General features: G+C 42.9%; 1 long non-coding RNA gene across 1 annotated transcript; it reads right to left on the bottom strand.

Moving 5' to 3' along the window:
• Positions 1–1,505: 1,505 nt before the first annotated feature.
• Positions 1,506–24,245, bottom strand: LOC112663897 (uncharacterized). The gene is made up of 4 exons (XR_003139435.3): positions 21,115–24,245; positions 5,959–6,020; positions 5,070–5,247; positions 1,506–2,047 (listed from the first exon to the last, which is right to left on the bottom strand). It is a non-coding gene; the product is annotated as an uncharacterized LOC112663897 (long non-coding RNA).
• Positions 24,246–25,039: the final 794 nt, after the last annotated feature.

Here is a 25,039-nt window from a genome sequence, read left to right on the forward strand (position 1 = left end):
TCAAATTATCTATCTCTCCATTCTACTATCTATTCATCAAACCATTTTGGTTCCTACCCGAGCCCCCAGACCAAGTGAATCAGGAACTCCAGAGGTGGGCCCAACAATCTACATTGTAACAAACCTGATGGTTCTGATGCTTGTTCAAATTTAAAAACCACTTAAACTTTTTGATGCATTTCAAAATAAATTGGAGATATTGGTACACTTCCTCTTAAATACTTTATTCAATAAATATTTATTGAGCACTTACCAGGTGCAAGGTACTATTCTTAATGCTAGGGATATATTTTCTCAGAGCCTGATAGACTCAAGATAACTATCATTAAGTTGAGAGAGACAGTAGGCAGGAGGAAAGAGAAGAGGGAAGGAGGGAGAGAGAGGCATGTGAGCAGGAAGGTAAGTAAGCAACGCAGAGTTGAAAACTTTTCATGTGATTATTGACACATGTAACTGGCTAGTAATGGACTAGAAGCAAATAGAACAGAGAAGCCTGCTAAGTTTTTTAGGGACTTGTGCTATTAAGAGATTTCACAGTGTTTGCCCAGTAAGATTTAGGAATTTGTTGCAGATGAGGGATTGCGGTGCATCTTTTATCCTTTCCTTTTCACTGGGAATGATTACTGCAGTTACATGGTCTTGTTCTATCGCTGCGTGTGGCACAGGGGCTGCTCTCCAAGGTACTGACTGACCCAGCATGAAGCAACCCTAACTGATGGGTAGACATTTGGGGCTCCTGGGCAAAATTTCAGAAATAACCTCCTTGCACTTTCTAAAATATCAACTGCTTTCCTTATTCCATCAATATAAGAAGGAAAAGGAAAGAGAGAGGGAACAAGAGAGTGAGAGCCCCAAAGTGTGTTTCATGGTGCTTTTTTGTTGCTTCACACTGAGTCAAGCAAATAATTAGACCTAGGTAAACAGAATTATCAGAGTCAGTGAGTAGCGTTCCTCTAAATTTAAAGGGTTTAGCTGAATCGATTTTGATATGTAACTGACACTTTGTGACACTTTAGAACAGTGATTCTTATGATTCTTAAAGTGTGATCTCTGGATTAATGGCATCAACACTACCTAGGAACCAGCTATAAATGCAAATTCTCAGTCCCTACCCCAGACCAACTGAACCAGAAACTCTGGAAGTGGACCCCAAATATCTGTGTTTTAAACCCTCCAGGTAATTTTGGTGCTTGCTAAAGTTTCAGAACCTCTGTATTTAGACCAGTTGTTTTCAAAGTTGGCTGCACATTAGAATTACCTGGAGCTTTGTAAAATATTGAAGCCAGGTCCCATCCCCACCCTCCAAAAATTGAATCAGATTTTGTGGGAATGATGTTCAGGCTTTACTGTGTTTAAAATTTCCACAGGTGGGGTGCCTGGTTGGCTCAGTCAGTAGAGCATGCAACTCTCAATCTCAGGGTCATGAGTTCAAGCCCCATGTTGGGCATAGAGCCAACTTAAAAAAAATAATAAAAATTTAAAACTTACACAGGTGATTCTAATTTATAGCCAGTGTTAGATCATTGCCTTAAAAGTTTAGAGAACACATAGAGGTAGCTGCTGAGTCAATAGGAAATGACAACTCCCAACACTATGACTTCTAGCTATCAGTTTTATGTTTCTGGGCCCTGAGGCCTTTCTGGGTTTCCTTGAAGACAAACTAGGCCATCATAGTCACACAAATACATCTCATTGATATGAAGTAAGAGAATACTAAAGACATTTGCATAACATTGATATAAAGGTGGAGTTTTACTACTTTTGATTATAAGACCTAACCTGTGGCATTATTTAGATTAACACTGTCATATTATAGCCCTTTGTTGAGGTCGTCACATTTTGATTGGTCTCTGATTTTCCCTCCCCACTGTCCTCCTTGATTTCCTGATTCTGGATGGAATCACAGGGAGTCACAGTCATGTAGAATAGAAATCATGAAAACAAAAGAAGCAGAAACTTTTCTAAGCCATCTTGAGTAGTGAGAATGGGGAGCTCTCAATACATTATCTCTCGCTTCTCTTGTGGTAGATGAAGATAGTGGGACAGGCTGAAAAGAAGAAAAGATAGTATGTACAGCTGTGGTTTATAAACTGTAAAGTATTCTAGAAACTTAAGGCAGTATTATGTTTTTCTTCTTAAATTAATAATTATGCAGGTGGGCATCATTGTAGTGTGGTCTGGTTTTAGAGGTATCTTAATATGGTACATTGAATGAATCATCTTAGTAGCATTTCTGCAAAAACAGAGTTTGGGATTTCTGTGGACTCAGTTGAAGGTTTAATATGTGAGAATAATCAGGGCTTCATCTCCTAGTCTCTTCTCTGAGTTTTATAAAATGACCCAGTTCTGAGGCCCTATAATACCTTATCAGATTACATCTATTTTTAAGGACACCATAAAATGGTATCTTAGAAGGAATTAGGACAGGATGGGGCCATTTTGGGGGCAATACAGCTAAAATGCCTTTCATCTGTCTTATTTGTTTTTCCCTTAAGTCCCAGAGACACTTTTAATCAATGTTTTAGAAACTGGATGTCATTTGAAGAAGTTAAGATTTCAATCATAGCAGGAGTGATGTTGGAAAAAAATTTTAAATAAATTCACTTCATTTCACTTTGAACAGATGCCAAAATGTATCTCTTCATTCTAGAGTAAAGCTATTTGAAAGACGTTGAAAACAAACTCCTTTCCAAAGTTTCTTCTAGTCTCCATGCTATTCCCCTGCATTATTTACCATGATGAACACCCAAAATAGCATTAGTCTGGCAAATATAGGGCATGGGACAGGAGCTGGAGTTGGGAAAGTAATTACCCAACCCATCATGGAAGCTGTGCCTGAGTTAGAAAGGAAAGTTGAGCTCCTTCAACTTTGGGCATCATTCAAATTGGAAGGGATTTCAGATCATTTAATCTTATAGGTTTTGGATCACTTAGAAGAAGTTAGATGCTAGCTTGGCAGTATAATAATTTTTTCTGCACTACTGCAGAATGCAATGGAGAGAGAAGGTGATAGAGGCAGTATAGATGATATCAAATATTGATTTTTTTTTAAAGATTGGTTCTTGACATCATTGTGAAAAAAGATTTTGTCCTTTCCATTATCCTTATTCCATGCTTTTTGTTCCCTTTTTGTATCCTCTATCCCGGGGCCAGGAGTACAATGAGGCAAGCATGGTGCCTAGGGTAAAAAATGTAAGGAAGAATCACTCACCCACACACCCAGCATTTACATACTAGTGGCCCTGTGTTTCTTCCCTATCATATCATCAGGAAAACCATCTGATAAACTAATTTATGACAGTGTTGGAAGCATACTGAACTACTCACTCTCAAGAATATGTGTGTGTCTAAAGTGGAATTTCTGGAAAGGCAATATTTCACCCAAAGAAAGGTCCTTTTCAGTCTTAGCTTATAAACAAAAAATTTGAAATCAAAATCTTGATTATCAGATTATTGACAATAATCAACAGGTGAATCAATAAAGAAAATGTTATATAAAATAGAATATTATTCAGCCTTAAAAAATGAAGGAAACCCTGCCATTTAGGACCACATGAATGGGGGATATTATGCTAAGACAAAGCAGGATAAATACTACATGATACTACTCATTCAAGGAATCTTAAATAGTCAAATTTATAGAAGCAGGGATTGGAATAGTGGTTACCAGGGGATGGGAGGAGGGGGAAATGGGAAGGTATTAATTAGATAGTATCAAAGTTCAGTTACCCAATATTCAGATTCATAAGTTCTAGAGACATATTGTACAGTGCCTACAGTAACAACACTATATTCTTAAAAATTTAGTAAGAGGGTAGATCTTACAATAAGTGTTCTTTTCACAAAATAAATAAAGAAGGCTGGAAGAAACTTTTGAAGGTGATGGATATGTATATGGCATAGATCATGGTGATAGTTTCATGAGTTTATGCTTTTCTCCAAGCTCATCCAGTTGTATACATTAAATATGTATAGCTTATTGCATGTCATTCATGCCTATTTAATATAATATGGAACAATAAGGGATTCCATTGACTAAAGGGAAGAATTCATGGAGGTAATGGAAGATGAAGTTGAAAAGAAATGTTGGGGTCAAATTATGAAGGGCTCTGAATAAAGGCTTCAGGTCATGGAGATTATTACAACTGAGTTGAGAGTGTTTGATCTGAGGAAGATGGGAAAGGTCCCATTCACCTGTATGCTTTCCTTTGGCCCATTAGAGTTTAACTCGAGTTTCCCATTAGAGATGAACACATTCATAATAACATGTCCTGAGGGTTGGACAGCCCCTGAACATAAGTATTTATTTGCACTTTAGTTTAAACTAAACTGGTGCAAACTAGTAACCTAGTTTAGCATAAACAGGTAACCTTGTGTAAACTAGTAACCTAGTTTAATGTAATCTAGTGTAAAATAGTAAATTAGTTTAGTGTAACCTGGCAACATAGCATAAACTAATAACCTAGTTTAGGGTGGCTTAGTAACATAGCACAAACTAGTAACCTAGTTTAGAGTAATCTAGTAACCTAGCATAAACTAATGAATTAGCTAGGGTAACCTAATAACCTAGCATAAACTAGTAAGCTAGTATAGCATAAACTAGTAAATTAGTGTGAATTAGTTACCTAATAAACTAGTAAACCAGTGTAAAATAAACTAGTTTACTAGGCAAATGGCCATGTTCCTTGTAATAACTCTTGAAAATGAGGCATTTGGGGTTATATTTATAGAAGGAGGCACTGTCCTTTTATAAATATGGATAAAGAATGGCAGACTTTAAGAGCATTCTCCAGTATGATACTTGGGCAGCAGACTATGATCAAAAAAGAAAATGGTAACAACACAGGAGGTAACCATGAGATAATGGACATCAATGATGATAACTTATAATTCATAAATCAATTTTACTTCCATTATTTCATTTTATCCTCATAACGGCTTCAAGAGGGAGCTGAGACAGTGATTACTTTTATAACAAGCATAGTGAATTTCTCAGACTTTCATGCCCTGAAGATCACCAGGTCTCTGCCAGAACTCAAGCATTCTTTTTGCCACCCTGCAAAACTCACCTATTTCACACTCTTCCAAAGGCCAGTCCTTCAGGGATTTAAAACTTCGGTTCTTCTATTAAATGCTATCATATTTTTGAGATTGTGACTCTTGAAGGCATGAACATTGACAGATCTGTGAGTGACAAAATCAAGGCAGCTCAGCTTGTCCTAGTCTTGACCTTCCATCTTTGAATTTCTATATATGTTCCATTTGTCAGTAGATTTTGAGAATAAATGGAGTAGAAAAAAGGAATATGAGTAGTTATAGAGGTTGAAAAAGTATTATTGTTTTATGTAAAATATGGAATATTTATTATTATTGTACGGTGTACAATTATTATTGACAATTATTATTGTCCAGTTTAGACATGCTTAGGCACTTACAGGGAGAGGACTGAGCTAAACCATTGTGAGTTTGTATTGTGCAGTTATTTTTCTTTTTAAGAATTTATTTATTAATGAGAGACACAGAGAGAGGCAGAGACATAGACAGAGGCAGAGAGAGAAGCAGGCTCCATGCATTGAGCCCGACTCAATCCCTGGTCTCCAGGATCATGCCCTGGGCTGAAGGCAGATGCTTAACTGCTGAGCCACCCAGGCGTCCCTATTGTGCAGTTATTAATACTGCATGATTGATATGCTTATTACACCTAAACCTTGGGCAACAAATTTCCTACTAATTTCCCAATTTCCACTTTATTTTTCTTCCCACAGAGACTCTTGCTTCCTGGGTCTGGAACCTGGAGCTGGAAACAAATGCTTGGGGACCTTACTGCACCCCCAAGGGAGATGTCTGGTAGCCTGGAGTTGGTGTGGCAGGAAAGAAGGCCCTTTGTTAGACTCATCCTTGCACTCTGGGAGGCAGAGAGGGAGGGACCTGCCAACATAGAGCCAAACAGTAACTCACCTATACAGTAATGTAGCTGACAGCACTTGTGCCTTGTTATCTCACCAAGTCTTCAGGACAACCTGAAGAGGCAAGCAGGGCAGACAGCACTGTGAGGACACTGGGGCTGAGAGAAACAAAGTGCATCTCCTGAAGTTACCTGGCTGGAGAGCATTGAGGCTGGTATATGACCTCAGAGCACACAAGGCTAGATCCAGTGTTTTAGCTATATCACCCTGCTTTCTAGGAAATGGAAATTTTCCATACTTAGAGACCACTCTTGTAAATTTCAACTGCCATGACCATTTCTATTTAAAACATTGGTGGGGTGAACCCTTAGTTCTAAGCTTGAAGACCCAGGTCTGGTGTCACCATGTCCAGAAGCTCTTCTTAATTTCAACCTCTCAGCTTGGATTTAGGTACCTTTCCACTGGGCATCTTTATCTCAATGATAGCATTTACTACTTTTTTGTTTACTTATGACTTGTTTGCTTATTTGGTCTCAGCCGCTAAGATGTGAGTTACTCTGGATATGGGTCTTATTCATTGGCTCTCCAGGTGCCTAAAATATAGTTGGTGGGCTTTGAACTGAATGTCTTTGCCTGCATTCTTTGTCTCTGCATGGAGTTAGTGTCTCTCTTTCCCTCTTGACATTTTCATGTCTCCTACTCCCTACTCTCTGGAAAGGATCTTACAGTCTCCTCACCCTGAGGTATGAGTGATTGAGAAGCTGATGCAGAATTCTTCCTTGTGGTATCTACATTTTAATAATCAACTGGCACCACCATTGTAGAATTTTCAGCATGGGAAATCCTGGTGGTATTGTCTCATTGTGTGGAGAGAAGGCTGCTGTTCCTTGATATACCACTGCAATGCAAAGTGACCAGGTAAAGGGAGAAGGGCCTGTCTGTGAGACCATTGGTCTCTCATCTGTGAGAGCATGTGACTGCACCTGTTGGAACATGATGTGTGTGTCTGTGTGAGTATATGCATGCATTTGTATACCCTTGAGCTCCTAAAACCAGAGAAAAAGAGAGTATGAAACATATACAGTCTATTTCTTCCCAGAGACAGAGCCAGCGAAGGAAAGACCTGAGAGGGAAGAAGACTAATATAGTTGGAGCTGGTCACCTTCTTCTGTCTCCTCATCCTCTGTCCCTTCTCCCTTCTGATACATCTGGGAAGATGGGCCAGTACTTGTGTCTGTCTGGAATATAGCAATGCCTTAATCAGATCACCATTAGGCTCTTGAGTGGGTTACCAAACTTGTACAGTATAGATGGCAACATGGGCACAGAGCAGGCTGGAGGATGGGACTGAGATAGAATCAAGGGCAGAGAACACAGCATGCCATTTGTCTACTCTCTAAAACACCATGAAATTTTAATGCCCACAAATGTGTGCTCAGGTCACTCATTCAGAGGTCATTCTTTGAGTCACAGGCACATTTCTTCATCATTGGTTCAACAACCATTTGGTGCATGCCTCCTCCCTACCAGATTCTGGGCAGGATGCTACATGGGGTAGATGGCCCCAAACCCCTCCCAGGACATCATTGGCACCTCCCTTTCTGACACTGTTCTCAGCTTTGTTTAAATTATAAGCTTCCAAGGGCAGGATCTAGATTCTTTTTTTTTTTTTTAATTTAAGTTCGATTTGGCAACATATAACAACCAGTGCTTATCCCATCAAGTGCCCTCTTCAGTGCCTGTCACCCAGTCACCCCATCCCAACTTCTGCAACTTCCCCTTCTGCAACCTTTTGTTTGTTTCCCAGAGTCAGGAGTTTCTTGTGGTCTGTCTTCCTCTTTAATTTTTCCCCACTCAGTTTCCCTTCTCTCCTTTATAGTCCATCTCACTATTTCTTATATTCCACGTATGAGTGAAACAATATGATGATTGTTTCTCCGATTGACTTATTTCACTCACCATTATACCCTCCAGTTCCATCCGCATAGAAGCAAATGGTCGGTATTCTTTCTTTCTGATGGCCATTGTGTATATAGACCACATCTTCTTTATCCATTCATCTTTCGATGGACACCGAGGCTCCTTCCACAGTTTGGCTATTGTGGACATTGCTGCTATGAACATTGGGGTGCAGGTGTCCTGTTGTTTCACTGCATCTGTATCTTTGGGATAAATCCTCAGCAGTGCAATTGCTGGGACGTAGGGCAGATCTATTTTTAACTCTTTGAGGAACCTCCACACTGTTTTCCAGAGTGGCTGCACCAGTTCACAGTCCCACCAACAGTGCAAGAGGGTTTCCCTTTCTCCGCATCCTCTCCAACATTTGTTGTTTCCTGTCTTGTTAATTTTCACCATTCTCACTGGTGTGAGGTGGTATCTCATTGTGGTTCTGATTTGTATTTCGGATCTAGATTCAAATCATCTCTGCCTCTCTCCAAATATCTTGTACTATACTTTGCCCATAGGTCTTAGACACACATTTCTTGAACAAGTAAATAAGTAAATTAATGAATGGCTTGCAAGATATGACCTCTACATTTAAGAAGTTGACAATCTATTAAGGTAGAAAATAATAAAAGACTTCCAGGATCTCTTCCAATTTTGTGATTATGTTTTTATGAAATATCTGTGATATAATGCAGAATGTAACACATTGCATATGTATATTATCACAGGAAGAAGAAACTTGGCTTTAGATTCAACCCACTATTCAGTATCAGCTCTTCATCCAATAGCATCCCAGGCACTTCTGAATTATTGCCTCACTTCATCTTGACAATACTCTTATTCAGAATGCAATATGGCTTAATGATAACAGTAGATACTGTTTATCAAGAATTGCTCTGTGCGGCTTCCTGCATGGAGCCAACTTCTCCCTCTATGTCTCTGCCTCCCTCTCTCTGTGTCTCTCATGAATAAATAAATAAAATCTTAAAAAAAAAAAAAAAGAATTGCTCTGTGCCAGGCACTATGCTAAACTCTGTGTATGAATGATCTCATTTAATCCCCACAACAAGCCTATAACTAGGATATTATTTTTCTATTTTAGTGGAAACAGAGGCCAATGGGGAATAAACAACATGTCCAAGAGACATGGAGTTAGTTCCTGGCTGCCCTGGGGCTTGAATCCCATCTGTTTGATATCAGCATTTGGACTTTTAATCACTTTGGTTGGGATGCATAGGGCTCTGGGGACACATCATGTCTTTGATGCCCAGCCCATCACTTTGTAGCTGTGTGATCTTGGGAAGCTCAGGCTCTCTGAGCTGCAATTCCCTCATTGGTAAAGCAGGAATAGTAACCACTACCTTAGGAGATTGCTTTCAGGATTCAGTGAGATAATATATGTACATGTCTGTCACATAGTAGGTGTCAATGCCTGTTAGTCCTTGTCTTTTAAAAAATAAGGTAACTTAAAGAATGGACCGGCAAAGCACTTGTCCTTCAAACCCATCCTGTTGCATCACTGTTCCCTGCCCCTGGCCAGATTCTATAGGTTTTTCAGTCACTTTCAGATATTAGAAGTTTTATTTTCAGGTATTAAAAAGGCCAGGTGGATCTAAATCAATACTTTCATTTCACATCCAATTTAAGCTTTTCTCTTTCTTCCCAACTTGGGACCTCTCTGTGTGCTCGTTAGTCAGCAGTGGAGTGAGGGTGGGTGTTTATTTCTTTAAGCTCCTCTTCCATCCCATCCCAACTACTGGCCTTGCCTAGCACTCCTTCAGGGCTGGATGGAAGAGGCATAGAAGGAAGGGCACATTGGTTTCTATTGGCATTGCTGTAATACGGTAACAAGGTCCTCTGTGTTCTCTTTGGGTGCCCAAATGCTGGCTCTTTCCCTTCTGAGGTGCTTCTATGGGTTATTTAAAATATTTTCCTCATAATCCTCCAACAACTAGAGTCTCTGGATGCCTCTCATTTCCTTCTCCAACATCACCTACCAACCTTTCTGCTGGGGTCTCTTTATCCAGCAGGCAGTCCTCTAGGGCAGGTCCATCTCAGGACAGCTCTTGTCCAGCTCCTGCTGCAACATCCAGTTATCCCAGGGAGAGTTCCACCAGATGCAGAATGCTCAGACTTTCTCCACTGGCAGTCAGCCTGCCCCTGGCCTTCCAACTTTCCAGGTGAGGATCAGATGCCAGTCTCCAATCTTCATGCATCTCAAGCTCCCCAGGATACAGTTCAGATTCTCCAGAAACTCATGCCCTTTGCTCCAGTCTCATGGAGGGGCACAGGGCCCCTTCCTAGTCCAGCTGGCTTCCAGTGAATATCCTCAATTAGCCTTCACCCTTTTCTTGTGTATGAGATTGAGGTGGGTGGTGGGGTGTAGGTCCCACATTGAATATCCTTTTTTCCTGGTAAGCCTTACAGATGAGATGCATCTAAGCACCCTTTTTTAGAATGTCTACACAGTAAATTGTCATTTTTCTCAGCTTTAGGACCTCAGCCCAAACTCTAAGATGATAAAAAAATTCAATAATGTACTGTTACAATTCTCTCACTCTCCTATGTACAGTGCATGTAGTTTTCAAAGTCAAATGGTATCACAAGGGGAATAACAGAAAGGGGCAGTTGCCTCTCCTTTCCATCCTGTCTCTTTGGCTCTTTTCCCAAAAGCAACTGTTTCCAACTTTTTCTGCTATTTATTTTGATCATCATGTCCTTGCTTCTAAATGACACACATTTATAAAAATCATTTCAGGAATTATCCATTGTCTTCCTCATGCCAGAGAAAGGAATTTAAATCTTTCACTATCCGCTCCCCCCCCACCAATATTTCCTTTTCTCTGCCTTCCTAATATAGTTCTCTAACATTTTTTTATTAAACAATATATCTGTTGTTCCTATGTAAATGTTAACATTTAAGTCACATATTGTACTGATTATATTTCTGCTCTTGAATAACTTTTTTGTTTTCCTTGGAATCTATCTCTACTCATTTTAGTTGTTTGCTTGATGTGTGATATGTGAATACTTCCAACTCCTTGACAAAACGATAACTCTTCTCCACAAAGTTGAACACATGAGGTCATCTGTCTCTTCTGGGTTTGGGGGGGGAAAACCATCCACAGGAGCCTTCAGCTATTCTGTTCTCTCTGCTCTGGACGCTCCCTGGGACCCCACTACACTGCTATCATCTTGGGATTTTCCTTCACTATCATCATGCCTTTCAACTCTGGTAGATAGTGATTTGATATCTTTCTCTTCCATGGCTTATATTTTATTTTCATTTTGGTTTCATGTATCTTCAGGAGCTTCCTGAGAAACGTTCATGGTAGATAATTTTTTTTTTCAGACCGTGTTGGAAATGTTAGAATAAGAAAGTTTGACTGGGTATTAAACTGTAGGTTAGAAGACATTTTTTTTTCCTCTCAGAACTTTAAAGGTATTGGCTTGTTGTTTCCTAGCTTCCAACATTTTCAATGATAAATCTAATACTATTTTCATATCTGATTTTTAAAATGTCTATTTCTCCCCTGTGGTTCTTCTCTTATCTTTGTTATCCTGAAATTTCACAATCATGCGTCTTAATATGGCTCCTTTATTTTAAAAATATTTTTAATTTTTATTTTAAATTAAGGTATAATTGACATGTAGCATTTTATTCATTTTATGTCAACATATGGTTCTTTTAGAATTTGTTATGAGAGGTATGCTGTAAGTACTCTCATTCTTTCTCTGGTATTTTTATTAGCTGGATATTGGACCTCTAATTGATCCCCATCCCCCCACCCCTTGTTTTTTTAAAAAGTTTCCATCTCAACTTCTTGTTTTACCATCTGGAAGGTATCTTCACCTTTTTCCTTTTCAGTAGTCTATTAAGATTTTTTTATTTATGCTTTGATATCTTTAATTTATAAAAATTCTTTTATTGTACTCTGTCATTTTTTATAGTACTCTGCTTTTGTTCCATGGATGAAATATCTTCTGTTTTAGGAAATTACATTAAAAATTTTTTATCTTATTTTTTACATTGCTTCCTTTAAATTTACTGTTTTTATTTGTTTCTTTGGATTCTGTCTTCTTAGTATTTAGATATTCAGTTAATTTGTCTTTTCAGGTGAAAAGTCCTGCCTTCAAGTGCGCCCAAATCTGAAGTGTTTGGGCTTCCTCGATGAATAAACTTGGCTTACACAGGGCGGTAGAAATGTAGTTTCATGGCATCTTAGACCGGGAATGGTTCTGGGGCTCTGGATCACTTCTACAGACTTTTGAATATCCTTCTGGCGTACTCCCCCCATACACACCTGCTTCCAGAGCTACCTGGAGGCTGCCTATTCTTGGGTCTTTTGGTGGTTTTGTGCTGGTGTCTCAACTTTATTTCCTCAGAAATGCAGCCTTTATGTGCCGTATTTTATTAGGCAGTGCAATTACAGGGATACAGAAATGAGGAGAAATGGGGGTAAAGCAGGGAAAGAGGGGGAGCCTATGCAAAAGTGTATTACATGTGCTGGCCCCCACTTGGTTCAAGAGCAACTAATTCCTTAATCTTACAGGACTGGCTTTCAAATATGAACAAATGTGCTTTGGTACAATCTATCTGAGGTTAGGGAAAGAGAATAATTTATCCCCTAGTCCCTTGCTCCTACTGGCCAAAAGTTTACTTCATAGGAAGTTAGCTTTCTTGTTGTTCTGAGTCATTTAGAATGGGCACTGAACAAGCCCCATAGTGTCAGCAGGAGAGTTCTAGGGCAACAGCATGAGGAGTGCAGTGCAGATGTGAGATCAGGGGCTGCTGGATTGTCTTGGCATGAATTTGCTTGGGTCCCATGCACAGGCAGTCATACCCATTGGATGGAGAGGAACACATGGCAAAAGGCAAGGCCAATGCACACAAATAAGAGACATTGGATACAAGTGGGGATTAGCTCACCCCTCATTGGATTCCTTACCACAAGAATTTACATTTCCAAGAGCTCTGAAATCAGCTCTTTCCTATCTATATTCCAGTTTCTAAAATTATGGTGATATTTTTCATTTGCTCTGATCTCTACTTCCATGGTTTTCGTCCATGTGAATTTATACTTAAAAAATATATTTTTTTAGTCATTTAAAAAATTTTGAGTTTTGATGGGGCTCCTGGGTGGCTCAGTTAGTTAAGCAACTGCCTTCAGCTCAGGTCATGATTCTGGAGTCCTGGGATGGAGGACTTGGGCTCTCTGCACAGTGGGGAGCCTGCTTCTCCCTCTGCCCCTTTACCCCACTTGTGCTCTCTCTCTCTCAAATAAATAAATATTTTTTTTTAAAAAAGAAATTTTGAGTTTTGAGAACAAACCTGTATGTTTATTCTGTCATGAATCAATGTCCATCGTTACGCATGTGGAATGATTTATAGGGGCACCTTGGTCTCTTCTCCACTCCTCCATTTACTCTGACACTCAAAGTTCCATATAGTATGAAAGTAATCCTTTCGTCTATGAGTTTTCTTGATCAGCAGCTCCCTTATAGAAGGGAGGATCTCTTTAAGAGATGGGAGAGGATGCTAGAAAGCATTCTGAGACAGTGTACCTTAGCTAGATCTCAGGGGCCCATATGATTTCCATGGGAGAAAATGGGATGTGGGGGCAGGTAAGACTTTCTAGGCATAATGAAGAGTAAGGAGTAAAGATGGAGAAGTGGGAAGGAGCACAGTGTGTTCAGAGACTGGCAAGTAGCTTTGATTGACTGGTATTTGGGGTTTTGTAGGATATAGAGTTGGAAAGTGTGCTTTCTGAAGCCCTTGGATGCCAGGTTAAGGAATTGGGACTTGGTTATGTATGCAGTATGAGTGTTTGAGCAGTGAGTGATCCAATCCTATCAATGCTTTGTGAGGATTAACCCATCTGTTGGGCTGGGATGCCAAGGAAGGAAGATCCAGAAACTGTGCACAACTTGAGGAATGTTGTGAAGAATTGGAAGAGAAATTGGGGGACAGACCTGGAAGATCCCCAAAGAGGCATTAAAGTTTTGCCAACCAGTGCTAACACTCAGGGCTAGACTGCACATGCTCCCTTCATATGGCCAACTGTTTCTCATCCTTCAAAAGTCACTTCAATGGTCACATATTCCAGGGTGCTTTCCCTAGGCTGAGTCAGGGGTCCCTCTTGGGCACTGCCATAGTCCCTAGGTTTGGATCCACCTAACACTTCTTATGTTATTCTGTAAGAATTTAACTTGTCTGAAATCTCTTTGTGCACAAGGTGTCTGCTTTATTTAACTGTGTGTCCTCAGAGATTAGCACAGAGTTTTGCCTACAGCAAATGCTCAATAAATGCTTGTTGAATTAATGAGTAAGTCTAGGGGTGCCCTGTTAAATTGTATTTGCAGACTTTGTCTGGCAATGGTCAGCAACCTGTGAGGAGAAGCAGAGGAAGAAGACAGAGGAGTTAGGCCAAGATCAAGGAGCTGGCATGGTGGTTCTGAGAATAGCAAGGCATCAAAGGTCTAGGATGTTGGTGATGAGGGCTGTAGGCAGCACCAAAATACACTCAATAGGGTATCACTTCACAAATGTCAGAATGGCTAGTATCAAAAAGACAAAGAAATAACAAGTATTAATGATAATGTGGAGAAAAGAGAACCCTCATACACTATTGGTGGGAGTGCAAATCGGTGTAGCCATTGTGGAAAACAGTATGGAGGTTTCTCAAAAAATTAAAAATAGCAACACTGTATGATCCAGAAATTCCACTTCTGAATATTTATCCAAAGAAAATGAAAACACTAATTCAAAAATATATATGCACCCTTATTGAACAATGACAAAGTTATGGAAAGAACCTAAGTGTCCATCAATGGATGAATGATAAAGAAAATGTGGTACGTATATACAAGGAATACTACTAAGCCATAAAAAAGAACGAAATTTTGCTATTTGCAACAATATGAATGAAACTTGGGGGGTATTATGCTAAATGGAATAAGTCAGACAGAGAAGGACAAATGCAGTATGACTTCACTTATATATGGATTCTAAAAGACAAAACAACCAACCATCAAAACAAAACTTACAGATACAGAGAATAGATTGGTGGTTGCCAGAAGGGAGAAGGTGGGAGAAATGGGTGAAGGGGCATAAGAGGTACAAACTTCAAGTTATAAAATAAGTCATGATGTAACATAAAGCATGGTGACTATAGTCAAAAGTATTGCATTGCAAATATGGAATTTGCTAAGAAAGTAAATCTTAAAAGTTCTCATCACAAGGGGTGCCTGGCTCAGTGGTTGAGCATCTGCCTTTGGCTCAGGTCATGATCCAGTGTCCTGAGATCAAGTCCTACATTGGCCTCCCCACAAGGAGCCTGCTTCTCCCTCTGCCTGTGTCTCTGCCTCTCTCTGTGTCTCTCTAATAAATAAATAAAATCTTTAAAAAAGTTCTCATCACAAGAAAAACATTTTTTTTTTGTAATTTTGCATGGTGACAGATGGTAACTAGACTTATTATGGTGACCACTTCATGGTGTACACAAATCTCCAGTCATTATGTTGTACACCTGAAACTAATGTAACGTATGCCAATTATACTTCAATAAGAAAATAAACTTCATAGAACTCAGGATGGATCAAGAAGTACCCCTTGGAAACAAATGATAGCTGTAGTTATCAATTGCATTTATTGATCACAAGGGAGTATTTCTATTTCTTGTGCTATGAGCCTCATGGCAATCATCTGAGGTATGAAGGACTTGTGTTATTACACTCATTCTGCAGTGAATCCTTTGAGACTCAATTGACAGAGGGATACTAAACTCAAACTCATGCATCCAGCCTCTCATCCCAGGCTGTTTCAGCTTCGACACACACACTCCTGACACACATACACTTGGCAGGTGCACGAATGAGAACACACAAGCTTGCACTCACTTGTAGAAGTGCACCCAGAAACGTAGACCCTAAAACTGGAGGCTGTAACAGTGAAGTTCATTGTGGGTCTTCCAAAAACTCGTATCTCTAGGGCTATCAGGCTGCATAAGCTGCCAGAAAAGGAGGGGGAAGAAAATCAAAGAATCTCTTTGACAGCTCCCATTAAGTGAAATATGAGGTGAGACAGAACGAAATAAAATTGAGAATGAAACGACAGGGTTTTTCTATCTGACCGAAAACATTTGAAAGCCATTGGTCTGATTGCTACCCATTCATCACCTGCCTCAGCTGGTGCAGACCCTCTCTGCAGGTCCCTTCTTCATGCTCACCAGGGAGAAAATATCTTTTGAAAAGGGGATGCCCCTGCCAAGTCAGCTCAGAAAAGCACTTCATGTTGTGGGGAGACTTCAGGCCTCCTAGATGCACTAACTTCCCATCTCCTAGCACTGAGGTCTTATTTCAGCATGCCCTGTTCCCAGAACATCTCCTCTTTCTAGTTCCTATTTCCTACACAGTCTCTACATTCCCAGAGAAATCTTCATTCCCAGCATGTCCCCCCATTCTAGAATATTCAATAATCAGCAGCAGTCCATTCCTTAGATCACCTTCATTTCCAGATCATCCCAAATTCCCATTTCTCCCCTTCTTAACTCAGGCTCGCAGGACAGTCCTTCAGCCTCAGAATCTAGAACTCAATTCAAGGAGCACAGCATGGAGCTCCCAGGTTACTCTCCCTGTCCCTTGTCCATTGGAGTGGAGCCCTGGTTTGTAGGGACTTTGGTGAATTTCCTAATAACCACAGCCTCTTCTCCCAAGCCAGTCTCCTCCCTTTGCCTCACTTGCCCTTAGGTGAGTGAGAACTACAGAGTAGTTTGCAGAACTAGGGTACAAGGAACTCTAAGGTCAATGAGAATTAAAAAAAAAAAATTATTGTTAGAAGAAATATATTTATTTATTTTTTTTCTATAAATTTATTTTTTATTGGTATTCAATTGGTCAATGAGAATTAAAACAAGTCCAAGCAAGTCAGCTCACGCCTCACGGAGGGCTTTCCAGCTCTTCTCTAATGCTTTATTTCAGTGTGAGCCTATGAAGAGGCTTGATATGCATTCTCTGTCTTCTCCACCCCCTGCCTGCCTGTTAGGGACAGGAGGCATCGGCACTTCCCACTAGGGCTAGAGAGGGGAATTGACTTCCCTGCCTCCAGCTTCACATTTCAATCCATGCTTTTCCTATCAATTCTAATCTGCTTCCTGGCACCATTTTTGTTCCACTGATTAGCAACTAAAAAAACCCATACTGGACCTATAGATCCCCTTCCATGTATCACTAAATAGTCACTCTTCCCTCTCCTGTACTTACTATCAAAGGACTAGCTGTTACCCTCCTCTCTTGTGCGCTAGACCTAGGGATCTAACTTGGAGGGTAATAACTCTTATCTTTGAGGGTTGAGAGAATGTAAAGTGCTGAGCTTGTGATACCCTGAGACCTGTCTTCCAGTCACCCCACTGGCTGTTTGTGCCAGCCCCACCCCAGCCAGGGGGATCCCTGCCTTCAACACTTGGCTTGATCTCTCCCCTTGTTGGGATATTCCTCTAGGTTTTCAAGATGCACAAAATAGTCAGTATGAGAATAAAGAGAACATGATAGGAGTTGGACTGTAAGAAAAGGACTCATCATCCTTCATGACCATTGTTTTTTTTAAATATTAAATCATTTATTGATTACACATAATGGATGATACACAAGCTTTAATCCCATATATAATTTTATCTGATACCATAATTCAATTTAGATATATTGCATAGGATGTGCCGACAATCATAATAACCAAATAAACTCCAGGACTTTGCTTGGATGACCCTTTTAATGGTGAACTCCAGGTAACAACACATTAACTGTCAGTTCAACCACACCAAGGTTTGTGGTTTCTGTGCCCAAGTAGGTTGCAAATAAATTTCGAATGGAACCTGGCATCACCCTGAAGGAATTCTAACTTCACACTGTTGGGGTAGTTTACCAAGATGGCTTCAGAGTACACTAACTTTACACAGCACATTTAAAAAAAGACACATTTATTCAGTGTCATGATCAGACTATTACATTTAGCAATCAACAGCATGGGTGCAAAAAAAAAGATTTACATTAAAACCCTTTGTTGGAATGCTTTACACTTTCCACAGAACAGAAACTAAAATAACCTGTTATACAATTAGTCACAAATACAATCCTCGAGTTTTTTGCCCATACACATGAGTATTGTCTAAAACATATCTTCTTTGTAGCAGCTAGGCCCTGCCACCGCTGTGCTTGGCTGAGTTCACAGATCTGTTGTAACCTGTAACTTCCCTGTCACTTCTCTGGCCCTCCTCTCCTGCTAAGCTTTGTTTCCTGGCAGTAATTAAAACCTTCTGCCACTGCCACAGCTGCTGCTGCTGGAACCGCCATAGCCACCTTGGTTTCGTGGTTTGGCAAAGTATTGGCCTCCACCACCATAGGGGCCAGAGCTTCTGCCTCCAAAATTTCCTCCTTTCATGGGTCCAAAATTTGAAGATTGATTGTTGTAATTGCCAAAATCGTTATAGCTTCCGCCACCTCCAAAGTTGCTTCCGTCATTACCAAATCCATTTTAGCCATCCCCACTGCCACCGACCGTATCTAACAGCACCTCGACTGCCACTGAAGCCACCTTGACCACTGAAGTTCCCTCCATGACCAAAGTTGTCATTCCCACCAAAACCACCTCCACGACCACCACCAAAGTTTCCAGAACCACTTCGTCCTCTTTGGCTGGACCAAGCACTAGCCATCTCTTGCTTCGATAGGGCTTTCCTTACTTCACAGTTGTGGCCATTCACAGTATGTATTTTTGAATGACAATCTTGTCTACAGAGTCGTGGTCGTCAAAGGTCACAAAAGCAAAACCTCTCTTTTTGCCACTGCCTTGGTCAGTCATGATCTCAATCACTTCAATTTTCCCATACTGTTCAAAATAACCTCTTGGGTGATGTTCTTCAGTGTCTTCTTTAATGCCACCAACAAAAATCTTTTTCACAGTTCAGTGGGCACCAGGTCTTGAGAATCTTCTCTTGAGACAGCCCTCTTTGGTTCCACGACTCTTCCATCCACCTTGTGTGGCCGAGCGTTCATGGCCGCGTCCACCTCCTCCACGGTGGCCTACGTGAGAACCCAAAGCCTCTGGAGCGCCTGGTGTTGGGGTCTCTCATTACCACACAGTCCGTAAGCGTCCCCCATTGCTCAAAATGGCTCCTCGGACTCTCATTGGTTGTTTCAAAGCTCAAACCTCTGATGAAGAGCTTCTGCAGCTGCTCAGGTTCTTTGGGAGACTCTGACTTAGATGTGACAGCAGTGGGAGGGGAGACTTTAACAATGTTAACTTGGCGGTTTCCAGGGGCAGAAAGGAGTAATCTAACAAACGTCCTTCATGTTCATTGTTAGGACAAAGGTTCATTCCCTCGTTGAACAAATATTAATTGAGCACTTACTGCAGCCTGGCAGTGAGCAGGATGCTCATAGGAACTGTTTGGTATAATCCTGTTCACAAGACAATCCTGAGTCGTCAAGATTTCCCAGTTTGTCAGCCTGACAGTTAAGACTATTTTCTTCCTATCCGTATAAACTCATTTTCTTTCCTTTTTTTTTTTTTTAAAGATTTTATTTATTTATTCATGAGAGAGAGAGAGATAAAGGCAGAGACACACAGGCAGAGGGAGAAGCAGGCTCCAGGCAGGGAGCCCGACCTGGGACTCGATCCCAGGTCTCCAGGATCATACCCCAGGCTGAAGGTGGCGCTAAACCGCTGAGCCACCCGGGCTGCCCTAAACTCATTTTCTTCTCAATTCAGAGGTTCACTTTTCTCTATCCAGTAATATACACAATCCTATAAATGGCCCCCTGCTTCACCTCCAAAGCCTAATTTCTGAGCAGCAGAGAGAAAAGCAAAGCTGCCACCAACTGAAACCTCCACACTGAAAACCCATTCCTTGTAAGCTCTTGTTCAGGGATTCTCTAGAAGGCTGGGTGGTGGGTGCTTTCCACCGGGGCCACCAGATTTGCATGCTCTCCGAAGGCAGGAAGAAAAGAGGGAAGGAAGAAGGGTAGGAAGGAAGAAGGGAAGGAAGGAGGGAAGGAAGAGGGAAGGAAGGAAGGAAAGGGGACTTTTATTCCTGACCCAGGCTGGGCTGTTGCTAGATCTCTCTCCACTCTCTTAATTATAATTCTATAATAAATTTTCCAGGGCATGAAGGTGCTCAGAGCACTTGGCTTTGCTTTTCTATAATAGTGTTTCATTTATCTTTCCTGTCTGAGGTGAGTATCTGTTGATCCAAGTTGATAACAATAGGGGAGCTGTTATTGATATGGTGAAGGGTGCGTCATCCATCCAGATGCTTGGGAGCTTAGTCTTGGGGACAGCTCCTGGACGATGGGGAGGAAAGAACCAAGTGGATGGTGTGGGTGATGGGTTGGGTGGAATTCTTAGTTACTCAGTCCATTAGCTGTGGCCACAACCCTTGGCGCCTGTCACTTTCCATTTGTTTTCCCTTTGTCTCTAGTCAATTCATATTACTCTGCCTCCCTATCCAAGCGTGATGTTACCTGGTACCATTCCAATTCCAAACCTGCCTGCATATTAATCTTGACAATGCACCTGTGGTTTCACTCATTCATACTTCAGCTGCTAATCCAAACGGTGCCATCTGTGCGAGGTATTGGCTCGTTTGTATCCAAAAAAAGGGTTTGGAGCAAGGCACACACTTCCATTGACCACTGGCTGTGAGCAGTTCATTAGGTAATTGATATGCAGGTGAGGGAGGCCACAAAATCGGTGCTATGGGTCATGGGACTTTTACCTTTTGTGGCTACGAGGCTCCTCAGTTACCCTAAGGGAAGTGTGTCTGTGTGTATTTTCTCATTCGGGCATGTTTTCCAAGTGCTCGCCTTGTGCCAGGGAGGTATTCAGAGAAGACATGGATCTGGCACCTGCCAGATCAAGCCAAAGAAGCCCCGGGTATGCCCAGGCACCTGCTGCTGAACTCCGGTCCCCCGGGCTCTGGGGGTGGTAGCCAGGGACCGGCTCAGTGCCGTGCATGCTCTGCAGCCCCACGGCCCCTGTGACCCAGTCTGTGGCCTGCCACATGCTCCCCAGTGGCTGATGGGCCTGCAGACCCCTGGTGTCTGCCTGTGCTTTCCCCTCCACCTCTTGCCTTCACCCCTGCCCAGCTGGAGCCACGCAGCTGCAGACCCCAGGGTTCTCAAAGCCCCTGCCCTGCTGCTTGCAGTCTGCAGGCTCAGCAAGGCTGCATTGTGAGAAGTGTATTTTTAGCTGCCCTAGGCCCCATACCTATTTTTAGCACCCAGCAGAGGGCTGTGGCTTGGCAGTGCTCCATGGGAGGGCTGGCCATAGGCTCCTGACCCGCAGGCTGCTCTGCCGAGTTAGCTTAGCTTCAGGTGGGATTACTCGCAGTAGTAAATTCTGGGTTTTGGAGCTTAGGCTTCACCAAGGTGGTGGTGCTCACCATTCAGGAGAGTTCGTTTCCCTGCCCAGGATTTGAAACCCTCTGATGTCATAATGCTCCAAGTCTGAGGAATGAAAGAGGAGGCCAGGCTAGCAGGAAATATTGAAGGGCCAAGAAGAGGGACACCGGGAGACATGAAGACCCAGACAGAAAGAGACCCAGAGGACCCAGAGGACCCAGAGGACCCAGAGGACCCAGAGGACCCAGAGGAGAGGGAGGGGGAAACACAGAGACAAACTGACAAAGACCGAAGCAGAGGAGGGTTTGGTGAGGGCTATGTGGGGACAGAGACACAGGCCAAAGGGTGGCAACAGAAAAAGAGAGCGATGAGGACAGACGACGCAGTCCCAACAGCTCAGGCTTGTGGATCCAGGCAAGGGGTGCTGTTCTGAAGTCCTTGGACTCATGCCGCCTGTCGGGGTTCACACCCGCAATACCAAGGCTGTTGTGATCATGTTTCGGGGGCCCCAAATGGTTAAGCAACTGGCCGGGGATTGCTCGGAAGGTGCAGTGCAGCCAGGCCCCAGGCCATGCCTGACCTCAGGGAGCTCAGCTCAGTCAGTACGTCCCTTGGGTGGGACAGGCGGGAGCAGATGAGGATGGAGGACTGAAGGGTGCCCACATCACTGTCACAGTGGGCTGAGCACCTGGAGGCCCATACCTGGTCCTTTCCCGGGGACAGTGGCTCTCTGAAATGGGGGCCATCCATCCAGGGGTTGGGGCTGAATTACAGCACCTCCCCCAAGCGTGTGTCACATGGACAGGGTCCCTGTGCTACTGCCGAGGCTGCCCGCAGGCTTCCTGATGCCATGACCACAGCCCAGCCCTTTCCCTCTGTGGAATCCCACCGCCCACTGTGGCGTTAAGGTCAAGGAACCGTCAGTTTCTCTGAGGACAGAGGTCGAGGCTGAGGACAGAGTGACATTATCGCTTTGGATTGTCATTCACACCCTGACCTAACACTGCCCACTACTCTTCTCTGGAACCGGGTGGTTTCTCAGCCCCCGCCAAGGGTACAGGTGATAAATACCGTGCATGGACAAGAATTATTCTTGTTAATGATCTCCACCTCAGAAAACCTCAGCCCCTGATGGAGACCCAGTTCATATTCCTACATTTGTTGAGACTTCAAACAACAGAAGCAACAAGAAAGCCATTTCCAACAACAAGGGCCTGCCTGTGTAGACAGCAATCATAAGTCATTCTTCCATTCCTGGTTTCTGCCCTCCCCACCCCTGCACAGTCAGCTATCCCCGTAAATCTCCTGAGCAGGTAGAGATTTATACAGGAGCCTGTCTGTGGGGCCCCTGGCGACCTCTGACACCTTCAGGAAGAGAACCGTAGGAATCACTATATTTTATTACGTATATTTATTATGTTATATTATATTATATTCTTAAATCAGAATATATGGATAGGCAGGTTGGTGCTTCGTGGTATACTGTCATCGGGGAGGCAGAGAGTGGAGACCTGACTGTCCACGGATTGGAAGGCATGTTGGAAAAGGGGGAACATGGGGATCATTTGTGAGGTCTGTTGGGCTGGCAAAACAACTCTGTCACTTATTGCTATGGTGGGGCCTTTTGTAGGATCGCTGCCACTGTGAAGAGGTGCAGATGCCTTCTAGAACACCTGCCTTTAGGGATGTGATAGAGTGCATGGAGAGGCAGGAACTGTGAATTCATCGGCACAGTGAACAAGTTATTGAAATAGTAAATCACTTCCATACTAGTGGGTTGGTAAATAGTACAAGTGGTTGAGACCAGAAGCATCTGTGTGATGTTGCTTGGGGATGTGGCCAGATTAGTGGGTAATGAGGTCTGGGAACAGAGGATAGCAAATATAGGGGACTCCCAGCAGCTGCTGAGCAAACTGAGATTGTGGGGGTGTACTGAACTCCTCCTCCAGAGGGGCCCGGCATCAATGGGACACTGGAACAGGTGCAGGGTGGCCAGGGTTAGTGGCAGCCTTGTCAGGGGGCCCCGGGACAAGCGTCTGAACCTGGCCACATGGAAGCCCTGGCATCAGATGCATACGCAGCCAGGGTGTGACTTCTGCAGAGAGCTCCCGACAGGGACCTGACAAGCAGTTGAACAGGAAAATCGTGGGAAGAGTTTGATCTAGCCCCTATAGCTAATCATAGGCAGAGAGGTTCTCCACATAGCCAGGGAGGATGCCCCAAACAGAAGATCACGCTGACAATTTTCAAAACACTTGTATCAAGCGGTAGGCAGTTTTAGTTAGAGGACAACAGGGAATAGATTTAAAATGTTTAAGTTTCTATATTAACTTATGTGTTGATTTATATTATTAAACGTTCTGAAGGCTACCCTTGCCCAGATACATAGACACAGCCTCGGTACTCTGAGCTGCAAGAGCCAGCAGGCCACTGGGAATGGGGGCGGGGGTACAGGCAGTCACAGTTCCAGGGGCTGTGGAAGGTCTGCGGGAACACTCTGGAGCAGGACACTGTGTGCCTGGGGCACGAGGGAGCAGGCACTTGACCCAGGACACCTCCCCACTCTCAGAACATTGGGACCCTTGGGGCCTGCCAGCGACTGCGCCAGACACTTGGCCCTCAAGGGCCCTTTGCCATCTGAGAGGGCAGAGCCGTCTCTGGATGCCCGCAAGGCTGGGACGCTTGGAGAGCGCGGGTGCCGCCACAGCCCCCGGAAAGGAGAAACGGGAAGACGGAGTAATTAATAGTTTCTTGTGGCTGATTCCTGACGCGACCGCGAGGTTGATGGTGCCGCAGTCTATTACCGACTTCATTACATTTATTTGCCTGCCAGGTGCCTGCCCTTTCTCTTGTCCGATCCTGTCATGGATAAATACTCCGGTGGCTCAGCTGGTCCCCCCTCGTCCCACTGCCGTGCACAGAGGGCTGGTGGAGGACCCCTGAGCAGGAGCTGTGGTCTGGCCCCGGTGAGCCAGCAGGGACAACAAGCCGGGTGGTCCTTCCCAGGCTGCCTTTCCCACCAGCACTGTGAGATGGCACTCAAAGCAGAATTCAAGGGGGCTTTCGCCTACCTGTGGGGTTTTGCCTTAAATCCAAAGTGAACTAGATCATGGGGGCTGAAGACTGACTCCAGGCCTGGGAGATGGTGGAGCAAGCAATATATCATGACAATCATGAAATTGCAGACTTGGAAAGGATCAGAGAGGTCGCTTCCTCTGGCCACCCCTCCAAACCTCGAGTCCCTTCTGCACAAGACATTGCCAAGACTACACTTGGACTCCTCCGGTGACAGGGAACTCATTACTCCAGAGGCAGCTCATTCCATCCTCAGACCGCTCTGACTAAGTCCAAAATCTGTTCCCTTTCACTTCAAACTTGTAGTCTCAGTACTTTCGATTGAGCCGATAAGTTAAAAAAACTAAAAACTGATTGATCGTCCATAAATTTCATCATATATTTGAAGAGAAAGATTTTGTTGTCACTGAAGTTTTCTCTTAAGTCTGGCTAAACGTCCTCAACTTCTTCAACAATTCTTCAGATGATGTAAATTATGTCTCTTTAAATCTGTCGCTCCCAGAATTGACCAGATACTGCAAGTGCAAAGCAGGGCGGGGCTACCACCTCCCTTGTGTTCAACATCATGCTTCTAATAATCAGATCAGCTATTAGGTCAGCCACATTACTTGGTTAATGAGCCTTTTTGAGACTTACATGTAGGCCAATAATAAATAATACACTGTAAGATGTGCCAATTTATGGAGCCAGGAAATACCCTAATGACATTGGTAAGG

The sequence above is a fragment of the Canis lupus genome, chromosome 17, assembly GCF_003254725.2.
Source record: "Canis lupus dingo isolate Sandy chromosome 17, ASM325472v2, whole genome shotgun sequence".
NCBI lineage: Eukaryota > Metazoa > Chordata > Mammalia > Carnivora > Canidae > Canis > Canis lupus.